We start from the raw sequence: 12149 nt of genomic DNA, 5'->3' as shown, positions 1-12149 counted from the left end.
GATTTTCCCAAAGGAAATAACTGGAACTATTGCCTGCACATTCACTCATTCCACTGTATAGGATTCCTGTTAAGAATCTTTGATCAGCTTTAGATATAAAGAAGATGAGGAATTTTTCCCAAAAAGTTCCATTGAAGCAAATGTGAGAGAATTGACATCAAGTATAGAGTTCCCAATTGGAAAGGAAACATCAGGAACACTACCCTCAATAAAATGGGAAATAGAGAAGAACAAGTATCCAAAGGAATGGATTTTCCCAAAGGAAATAACTCGAACTATTGGGTGCACATTCACTCATTCCACTGTATAGGATTCCTGTTAAGAATCCTTTGATCAGCTTTAGATATACAGAAGAGGATGGATTTTGCCCAAAAAGTTCCATTGAAGCAAATAGCAGAGAATTATCATCAACTATATAGTTCCCAATTGAAAAGGAAACATCAGAAACACTAGACTCAATTGAATGGGAAATAGAGAGGAACAAGTATCTAAGGGAATGGATTTTCCCAAAGTAAATAACTGGAATTATTGCCTGCACATTCACTCATTCCACTGTATAGGATTCCTGTTAAGAATCCTTTGATCAGCTTTAGATATACAGAAGAGGATGGATTTTGCCCAAAAAGTTCCATTGAAGCAAATAGCAGAGAATTAACATCAACTATATAGTTCCCAATTGAAAAGGAAATATCAGAAACACTAGACTCAATAGAATGGGAAATCGAGAGGAACAAGTATCTAAGGTAATGGATTTTCCCAAAGGAAATAACTGGAACTATTGCCTGCACATTCACTCATTCCACTGTATAGGATTCCTGTTAAGAATCTTTGATCAGCTTTAGATATAAAGAAGATGAGGAATTTTTCCCAAAAAGTTCCATTGAAGCAAATGTGAGAGAATTGACATCAAGTATAGAGTTCCCAATTGGAAAGGAAACATCAGGAACACTACCCTCAATAAAATGGGAAATAGAGAAGAACAAGTATCCAAAGGAATGGATTTTCCCAAAGGAAATAACTCGAACTATTGGGTGCACATTCACTCATTCCACTGTATAGGATTCCTGTTAAGAATCCTTTGATCAGCTTTAGATATACAGAAGAGGATGGATTTTGCCCAAAAAGTTCCATTGAAGCAAATAGCAGAGAATTATCATCAACTATATAGTTCCCAATTGAAAAGGAAACATCAGAAACACTAGACTCAATTGAATGGGAAATAGAGAGGAACAAGTATCTAAGGGAATGGATTTTCCCAAAGTAAATAACTGGAATTATTGCCTGCACATTCACTCATTCCACTGTATAGGATTCCTGTTAAGAATCCTTTGATGAGCTTTAGATATACAGAAGAGGATGGATTTTGCCCAAAAAGTTCCATTGAAGCAAATAGCAGAGAATTAACATCAACTATATAGTTCCCAATTGAAAAGGAAATATCAGAAACACTAGACTCAATAGAATGGGAAATCGAGAGGAACAAGTATCTAAGGGAATGGATTTTCCCAAAGGAAATAACTGGAACTATTGCCTGCACATTCACTCATTCCACTGTATAGGATTCCTGTTAAGAATCTTTGATCAGCTTTAGATATAAAGAAGATGAGGGATTTTTCCCAAAAAGTTCCATTGAAGCAAATGTGAGAGAATTGACATCAAGTATAGAGTTCCCAATTGGAAAGGAAACATCAGGAACACTACCCTCAATAAAATGGGAAATAGAGAAGAACAAGTATCCAAAGGAATGGATTTTCCCAAAGGAAATAACTCGAACTATTGGGTGCACATTCACTCATTCCACTGTATAGGATTCCTGTTAAGAATCCTTTGATCAGCTTTAGATATACAGAAGAGGATGGATTTTGCCCAAAAAGTTCCATTGAAGCAAATAGCAGAGAATTATCATCAACTATATAGTTCCCAATTGTAAAGGAAAACATCAGAAACACTAGACTCAATTGAATGGGAAATAGAGAGGAACAAGTATCTAAGGGAATGGATTTTCCCAAAGTAAATAACTGGAATTATTGCCTGCACATTCACTCATTCCACTGTATAGGATTCCTGTTAAGAATCCTTTGATCAGCTTTAGATATACAGAAGAGGATGGATTTTGCCCAAAAAGTTCCATTGAAGCAAATAGCAGAGAATTAACATCAACTATATAGTTCCCAATTGAAAAGGAAATATCAGAAACACTAGACTCAATTGAATGGGAAATAGAGAGGAACAAGTATCGAAGGGAATGGATTTTCCCCAAGGAAATAACTGGAACTATTGCCTGAACATTCACTCATTCCACTGTATAGCATTCCTGTTAAGAATCTTTGATCAGCTTTAGATATAAAGAAGATGAGGGATTTTTCCCAAATAGTTCCATTGAAGCAAATGTGAGAGAATTAACCTCAAGTATATAGTTCCCAATTGAAAAGGAAACATCAGTAACACTACACTCAATAGAATGGGAAATAGAGAGGAACAAGTATCCAAAGGAATGGATTTTCCCAAAGAAAATAACTGGAACTATTGCCTGCACATAAACTCATTCCACTGTATAGGATTCCTGTTAAGAAACTTTGATCAGCTTTACATATAAAGAAGATGAGTGATTTTTCCTAAAAAGTTCCATTGAAGCAAATGGGAGAGAATTAACATCAACTTTATAGTTCCCAATTGAAAAGGAAACATCAGAAACACTAGACTCAATTGAATGGGAAATAGAGAAGAACAAGTATCCAAAGGAATGGAGTTTTCCAAAGGAAATAACTGGAACTATTGCCTGCACATTCACTCATTCCACTGTATAGGATTCCTGTTAAGAAACTTTGATCAGCTTTACATATAAAGAAGATGAGTGATTTTTCCTAAAAAGTTCCATTGAAGCAAATGTGAGAGAATTGACTTCAAGTATAGAGTTCCCAATTGAAAAGGAAACATCAGGAACACTACCCTCAATAAAATGGGAAATAGAGAAGAACAAGTATCCAAAGGAATGGATTTTCCCAAAGGAAATAACTCGAACTATTGGGTGCACATTCACTCATTCCACTGTATAGGATTCCTGTTAAGAATCCTTTGATCATCTTTAGATATACAGAAGAGGATGGATTTTGCCCAAAAAGTTCCATTGAAGCAAATAGCAGAGAATTTACATCAACTATATAGTTCCCAATTGAAAAGGAAACATTAGGAACACTAGACTCAATTTAATGGGAAATAGAGAGGAACAAGTATCCAAAGGAATGGATGTTTCCAAAAGGAAATAACTGGAACTATTGCCTGCACATTCACTCATTCCACTGTATAGGATTCCTGTTAAGAATCCTTTGATCAGCTTTAGATGTACAGAAGAGGATGGATTTTGCCCAAAAAGTTCCATTGAAGCAAATAGCAGAGAATTAACATCAACTATATAGTTCCCAATTGAAAAGGAAATATCAGAAACACTAGACTCAATTGAATGGGAAATAGAGAGGAACAAGTATCTAAGGGAATGGATTTTCCCAAAGGAAATAACTGGAACTATTGCCTGCACATTCACTCATTCCACTGTATAGGATTCCTGTTAAGAATCCTTTGATCAGCTTTAGATATACAGAAGATGATGGGTTTTGCCCAAAAATTTCCATTGAAGCAAATTGGAGAGAATTAACATCAACTCCATAATTCCCAATTGAACAGGAAACATTAGGAACACTACACTCAATTGAATGGGAAATAGAGAGGAACAAGTTTGCAAAGGAATGGATGTTCCCAAAGGAAGTAACTGGAACTATTGCCTGCACATTCACTCATTCCACTGTATAGCATTCCTGTTAAGAATCCTTTGATCAGCTTTAGATATACATAAGAGGATGGATTTTGCCCAAAAAGTTCCATTGAAGCAAATAGGAGAGAATTAACATCAACTTTATAGTTCCCAATTGAAAAGGAAACATCAGGAACACTAGACTCAATAGAATGGGAAATCGAGAGGAACAAGTATCTAAGGGAATGGATTTTCCCAAAGGAAATAACTGGAACTATTGCCTGCACATTCACTCATTCCACTGTATAGGATTCCTGTTAAGAATCTTTGATCAGCTTTAGATATAAAGAAGATGAGGAATTTTTCCCAAAAAGTTCCATTGAAGCAAATGTGAGAGAATTGACATCAAGTATAGAGTTCCCAATTGGAAAGGAAACATCCGGAACACTACACTCAATAAAATGGGAAATTGAGAAGAACAAGTATCCAAAGGAATGGATTTTCCCAAAGAAAATAACTGGAACTATTGCCTGCACATAAACTCATTCCACTGTATAGGATTCCTGTTAAGAAACTTTGATCAGCTTTACATATAAAGAAGATGAGTGATTTTTCCTAAAAAGTTCCATTGAAGCAAATGGGAGAGAATTAACATCAACTTTATAGTTCCCAATTGAAAAGGAAACATCAGAAACACTAGACTCAATTGAATGGGAAATAGAGAAGAACAAGTATCCAAAGGAATGGAGTTTTCCAAAGGAAATAACTGGAACTATTGCCTGCAAATTCACTCATTCCACTGTATAGGATTCCTGTTAAGAAACTTTGATCAGCTTTACATATAAAGAAGATGAGTGATTTTTCCTAAAAAGTTCCATTGAAGCAAATGTGAGAGAATTGACTTCAAGTATAGAGTTCCCAATTGAAAAGGAAACATCAGGAACACTACCCTCAATAAAATGGGAAATAGAGAAGAACAAGTATCCAAAGGAATGGATTTTCCCAAAGGAAATAACTCGAACTATTGGGTGCACATTCACTCATTCCACTGTATAGGATTCCTGTTAAGAATCCTTTGATCATCTTTAGATATACAGAAGAGGATGGATTTTGCCCAAAAAGTTCCATTGAAGCAAATAGCAGAGAATTTACATCAACTATATAGTTCCCAATTGAAAAGGAAACATTAGGAACACTAGACTCAATTTAATGGGAAATAGAGAGGAACAAGTATCCAAAGGAATGGATGTTTCCAAAAGGAAATAACTGGAACTATTGCCTGCACATTCACTCATTCCACTGTATAGGATTCCTGTTAAGAATCCTTTGATCAGCTTTAGATGTACAGAAGAGGATGGATTTTGCCCAAAAAGTTCCATTGAAGCAAATAGCAGAGAATTAACATCAACTATATAGTTCCCAATTGAAAAGGAAATATCAGAAACACTAGACTCAATTGAATGGGAAATAGAGAGGAACAAGTATCTAAGGGAATGGATTTTCCCCAAGGAAATAACTGGAACTATTTCCTGAACATTCACTCATTCCACTGTATAGCATTCCTGTTAAGAATCTTTGATCAGCTTTAGATATAAAGAAGATGAGGGATTTTTCCCAAAAAGTTCCATTGAAGCAAATGTGAGAGAATTAACCTCAAGTATATAGTTCCCAATTGAAAAGGAAACATCAGGACCACTACACTCAATAGAATGGGAAATAGCGAGGAACAAGTATCCAAAGGAATGGATTTTCCCAAAGGAAATAACTCGAACTATTGGGTGCACATTCACTCATTCCACTGTATAGGATTCCTGTTAAGAATCCTTTGATCAGGTTTAGATATACAGAAGATGATGGGTTTTGCCCAAAAATTTCCATTGAAGCAAATTGGAGAGAATTAACATCAACTCTATAATTCCCAATTGAAAAGGAAACATTAGGAACACTAGACTCAATTGAATGGGAAATAGAGAGGAACAAGTATCCAAAGGAATGGATGTTCCAAAAGGAAATAACTGGAACTATTGCCAGCTCATTCACTCATTCCACTGTATAGCATTCCTGTTAAGAATCCTTTGATCAGCTTTAGATATACAGAAGAGGATGGATTTTGCCCAAAAAGTTCCATTGAAGCAAATGGGAGAGAATTATCATCAACTATAAAGTTCCAAATTGAAAAGGAAACATCAGGAACACTAGACTCAATTGAAAGGGAAATAGAGAGGAACAAGTATCCAAAGGAATGGATTTTCCCAAAGAAAATAACTGGAAGTATTGCCTGCCCATTCACTCATTCCACTGTATAGGATTCCTGTTAAGAATTTTTGATGCGCTTTAGATATAAAGAAGATGAGTGATTTTTCCCAAAAAGTTCCATTGAAGCAAATGTGAGAGAATTAACATCAAGTATAGAGTTCCCAATTGAAAAGGAAACATCAGGAACACTACCCTCAATAAAATGGGAAATAGAGAAGGAGAAGTATCGAAAGGAATGGATTTTCCCAAAGGAAATAACTCGAACTACTGGGTGCACATTCACTCATTCCACTGTTTAGGATTCCTTTTAAGAATCCTTTGATCAGCTTTAGATATACAGAAGAGACTGGATTTTGACCAAAACGTTTCATTGCAGCAAATAGCAGAGAATTATCATCAACTATATAGTTCCCAATTGAAAAGGAAACATCAGAAACACTAGACTCAATTGAATCGGAAATAGCGAAGAAAAAGTATCTAAGGGAATGAATGGATTTTCCCAAAGGAAATAACTGGAACTATTGCCTGCACATTCACTCATTCCACTGTATAGGATTCCTGTTAAGAATCCTTTGATCAGCTTTAGATATACAGAAGATGGTGGGTTTTGCCCAAAAATTTCCATTGAAGCAAATTGGAGAGAATTAACATCAACACTATAATTCCCAATTGAAAAGGAAACATTAGGAACACTAGACTCAATTGAATGGGAAATAGAGAGGAACAAGTATCCAAAGGAATGGATGTTCCCAAAGGAAATAACTGGAACTATTGCCAGCTCATTCACTCATTCCACTGTATAGCATTCCTGTTAAGAATCCTTTGATCACCTTTAGATATACAGAAGAGGATGGATTTTGCCCAAAAAGTTCCATTGAAGCAAATGGGAGAGAATTATCATCAAGTATAAAGTTCCAAATTGAAAAGGAAACATCAGGAACACTAGACTCAATTGAAAGGGAAATAGAGAGGAACAAGTATCCAAAGGAATGGATTTTCCCCAAGGAAATAACTGGAACTATTGCCTGAACATTCACTCATTCCACTGTATAGCATTCCTGTTAAGAATCTTTGATCAGCTTTAGATATAAAGAAGATGAGGGATTTTTCCCAAATAGTTCCATTGAAGCAAATGTGAGAGAATTAACCTCAAGTATATAGTTCCCAATTGAAAAGGAAACTTCAGTAACACTACACTCAATAGAATGGGAAATAGAGAGGAACAAGTATCCAAAGGAATGGATTTTCCCAAAGAAAATAACTGGAACTATTGCCTGCACATAAACTCATTCCACTGTATAGGATTCCTGTTAAGAAACTTTGATCAGCTTTACATATAAAGAAGATGAGTGATTTTTCCTAAAAAGTTCCATTGAAGCAAATGGGAGAGAATTAACATCAACTTTATAGTTCCCAATTGAAAAGGAAACATCAGAAACACTAGACTCAATTGAATGGGAAATAGAGAAGAACAAGTATCCAAAGGAATGGAGTTTTCCAAAGGAAATAACTGGAACTATTGCCTGCACATTCACTCATTCCACTGTATAGCATTCCTGTTAAGAATCCTTTGATCAGCTTTAGATATACATGAGAGGATGGATTTTGCCCAAAAAGTTCCATTGAAGCAAATGGGAGAGAATTAACATCAACTATATAGTTCCCAATTGAAAAGGAAACATCAGAAACACTAGACTCAATTAAATGGGAAATAGAGAGGAAAAAGTATTTAAGGGAATGAATGGATTTTCCCAAAGGAAATAACTGGAACTATTGCCTGCACATTCACTCATTCCACTGTATAGGATTCCTGTTAAGAATCCTTTGATCAGCTTTAGATATACAGAAGATGATGGGTTTTGCCCAAAAATTTCCATTGAAGCAAATTGGAGAGAATTAACATCAACTCCATAATTCCCAATTGAACAGGAAACATTAGGAACACTACACTCAATTGAATGGGAAATAGAGAGGAACAAATTTGCAAAGGAATGGATGTTCCCAAAGGAAGTAACTGGAACTATTGCCTGCACATTCACTCATTCCACTGTATAGCATTCCTGTTAAGAATCCTTTGATCAGCTTTAGATATACATAAGAGGATGGATTTTGCCCAAAAAGTTCCATTGAAGCAAATAGGAGCGAATTAACATCAACTTTATAGTTCCCAATTGAAAAGGAAACATCAGGAACACTAGACTCAATAGAATGGGAAATCGAGAGGAACAAGTATCTAAGGGAATGGATTTTCCCAAAGGAAATAACTGGAACTATTGCCTGCACATTCACTCATTCCACTGTATAGGATTCCTGTTAAGAATCTTTGATCAGCTTTAGATATAAAGAAGATGAGGAATTTTTCCCAAAAAGTTCCATTGAAGCAAATGTGAGAGAATTGACATCAAGTATAGAGTTCCCAATTGGAAAGGAAACATCCGGAACACTACACTCAATAAAATGGGAAATTGAGAAGAACAAGTATCCAAAGGAATGGATTTTCCCAAAGAAAATAACTGGAACTATTGCCTGCACATAAACTCATTCCACTGTATAGGATTCCTGTTAAGAAACTTTGATCAGCTTTACATATAAAGAAGATGAGTGATTTTTCCTAAAAAGTTCCATTGAAGCAAATGGGAGAGAATTAACATCAACTTTATAGTTCCCAATTGAAAAGGAAACATCAGAAACACTAGACTCAATTGAATGGGAAATAGAGAAGAACAAGTATCCAAAGGAATGGAGTTTTCCAAAGGAAATAACTGGAACTATTGCCTGCACTTTCACTCATTCCACTGTATAGGATTCCTGTTAAGAAACTTTGATCAGCTTTACATATAAAGAAGATGAGTGATTTTTCCTAAAAAGTTCCATTGAAGCAAATGTGAGAGAATTGACTTCAAGTATAGAGTTCCCAATTGAAAAGGAAACATCAGGAACACTACCCTCAATAAAATGGGAAATAGAGAAGAACAAGTATCCAAAGGAATGGATTTTCCCAAAGGAAATAACTCGAACGATTGGGTGCTCATTCACTCATTCCACTGTATAGGATTCCTGTTAAGAATCCTTTGATCATCTTTAGATATACAGAAGAGGATGGATTTTGCCCAAAAAGTTCCATTGAAGCAAATAGCAGAGAATTTACATCAACTATATAGTTCCCAATTGAAAAGGAAACATTAGGAACACTAGACTCAATTTAATGGGAAATAGAGAGGAACAAGTATCCAAAGGAATGGATGTTTCCAAAAGGAAATAACTGGAACTATTGCCTGCACATTCACTCATTCCACTGTATAGGATTCCTGTTAAGAATCCTTTGATCAGCTTTAGATGTACAGAAGAGGATGGATTTTGCCCAAAAAGTTCCATTGAAGCAAATAGCAGAGAATTAACATCAACTATATAGTTCCCAATTGAAAAGGAAATATCAGAAACACTAGACTCAATTGAATGGGAAATAGAGAGGAACAAGTATCTAAGGGAATGGATTTTCCCCAAGGAAATAACTGGAACTATTTCCTGAACATTCACTCATTCCACTGTATAGCATTCCTGTTAAGAATCTTTGATCAGCTTTAGATATAAAGAAGATGAGGGATTTTTCCCAAAAAGTTCCATTGAAGCAAATGTGAGAGAATTAACCTCAAGTATATAGTTCCCAATTGAAAAGGAAACATCAGGACCACTACACTCAATAGAATGGGAAATAGAGAGGAACAAGTATCCAAAGGAATGGATTTTCCCAAAGGAAATAACTCGAACTATTGGGTGCACATTCACTCATTCCACTGTATAGGATTCCTGTTAAGAATCCTTTGATCAGGTTTAGATATACAGAAGATGATGGGTTTTGCCCAAAAATTTCCATTGAAGCAAATTGGAGAGAATTAACATCAACTCTATAATTCCCAATTGAAAAGGAAACATTAGGAACACTAGACTCAATTGAATGGGAAATAGAGAGGAACAAGTATCCAAAGGAATGGATGTTCCCAAAGGAAATAACTGGAACTATTGCCAGCTCATTCACTCATTCCACTGTATAGCATTCCTGTTAAGAATCCTTTGATCAGCTTTAGATATACAGAAGAGGATGGATTTTGCCCAAAAAGTTCCATTGAAGCAAATGTGAGAGAATTGACATCAAGTATAGAGTTCCCAATTGGAAAGGAAACATCAGGAACACTACCCTCAATAAAATGGGAAATAGAGAAGAACAAGTATCCAAAGGAATGGATTTTCCCAAAGGAAATAACTCGAACTATTGGGTGCACATTCACTCATTCCACTGTATAGGATTCCTGTTAAGAATCCTTTGATCAGCTTTAGATATACAGAAGAGGATGGATTTTGCCCAAAAAGTTCCATTGAAGCAAATAGCAGAGAATTATCATCAACTATATAGTTCCCAATTGAAAAGGAAACATCAGAAACACTAGACTCAATTGAATGGGAAATAGAGAGGAACAAGTATCTAAGGGAATGGATTTTCCCAAAGTAAATAACTGGAATTATTGCCTGCACATTCACTCATTCCACTGTATAGGATTCCTGTTAAGAATCCTTTGATCAGCTTTAGATATACAGAAGAGGATGGATTTTGCCCAAAAAGTTCCATTGAAGCAAATAGCAGAGAATTAACATCAACTATATAGTTCCCAATTGAAAAGGAAATATCAGAAACACTAGACTCAATAGAATGGGAAATCGAGAGGAACAAGTATCTAAGGGAATGGATTTTCCCAAAGGAAATAACTGGAACTATTGCCTGCACATTCACTCATTCCACTGTATAGGATTCCTGTTAAGAATCTTTGATCAGCTTTAGATATAAAGAAGATGAGGGATTTTTCCCAAAAAGTTCCATTGAAGCAAATGTGAGAGAATTGACATCAAGTATAGAGTTCCCAATTGGAAAGGAAACATCAGGAACACTACCCTCAATAAAATGGGAAATAGAGAAGAACAAGTATCCAAAGGAATGGATTTTCCCAAAGGAAATAACTCGAACTATTGGGTGCACATTCACTCATTCCACTGTATAGGATTCCTGTTAAGCATCCTTTGATCAGCTTTAGATATACAGAAGAGGATGGATTTTGCCCAAAAAGTTCCATTGAAGCAAATAGCAGAGAATTATCATCAACTATATAGTTCCCAATTGAAAAGGAAACATCAGAAACACTAGACTCAATTGAATGGGATATAGAGAGGAACAAGTATCTAAGGGAATGGATTTTCCCAAAGTAAATAACTGGAATTATTGCCTGCACATTCACTCATTCCACTGTATAGGATTCCTGTTAAGAATCCTTTGATCAGCTTTAGATATACAGAAGAGGATGGATTTTGCCCAAAAAGTTCCATTGAAGCAAATAGCAGAGAATTAACATCAACTATATAGTTCCCAATTGAAAAGGAAATATCAGAAACACTAGACTCAATTGAATGGGAAATAGAGAGGAACAAGTATCGAAGGGAATGGATTTTCCCCAAGGAAATAACTGGAACTATTGCCTGAACATTCACTCATTCCACTGTATAGCATTCCTGTTAAGAATCTTTGATCAGCTTTAGATATAAAGAAGATGAGGGATTTTTCCCAAAAAGTTCCATTGAAGCAAATGTGAGAGAATTGACATCAAGTATAGAGTTCCCAATTGGAAAGGAAACATCCGGAACACTACACTCAATAAAATGGGAAATAGAGAGGAACAAGTATCCAAAGGAATGGATTTTCCCAAAGAAAATAACTGGAACTATTGCCTGCACATAAACTCATTCCACTGTATAGGATTCCTGTTAAGAAACTTTGATCAGCTTTACATATAAAGAAGATGAGTGATTTTTCCTAAAAAGTTCCATTGAAGCAAATGGGAGAGAATTAACATCAACTTTATAGTTCCCAATTGAAAAGGAAACATCAGAAACACTAGACTCAATTGAATGGGAAATAGAGAAGAACAAGTATCCAAAGGAATGGAGTTTTCCAAAGGAAATAACTGGAACTATTGCCTGCACATTCACTCATTCCACTGTATAGGATTCCTGTTAAGAAACTTTGATCAGCTTTACATATAAAGAAGATGAGTGATTTTTCCTAAAAAGTTCCATTGAAGCAAATGTGAGAGAATTGACT

Source organism: Sminthopsis crassicaudata, chromosome 3 (assembly GCF_048593235.1).
Source record: "Sminthopsis crassicaudata isolate SCR6 chromosome 3, ASM4859323v1, whole genome shotgun sequence".
Lineage (NCBI taxonomy): Eukaryota > Metazoa > Chordata > Mammalia > Dasyuromorphia > Dasyuridae > Sminthopsis > Sminthopsis crassicaudata.
The sequence above is the reverse complement of the archived record's forward strand: the minus strand, read 5'-3'. Positions refer to the sequence as shown.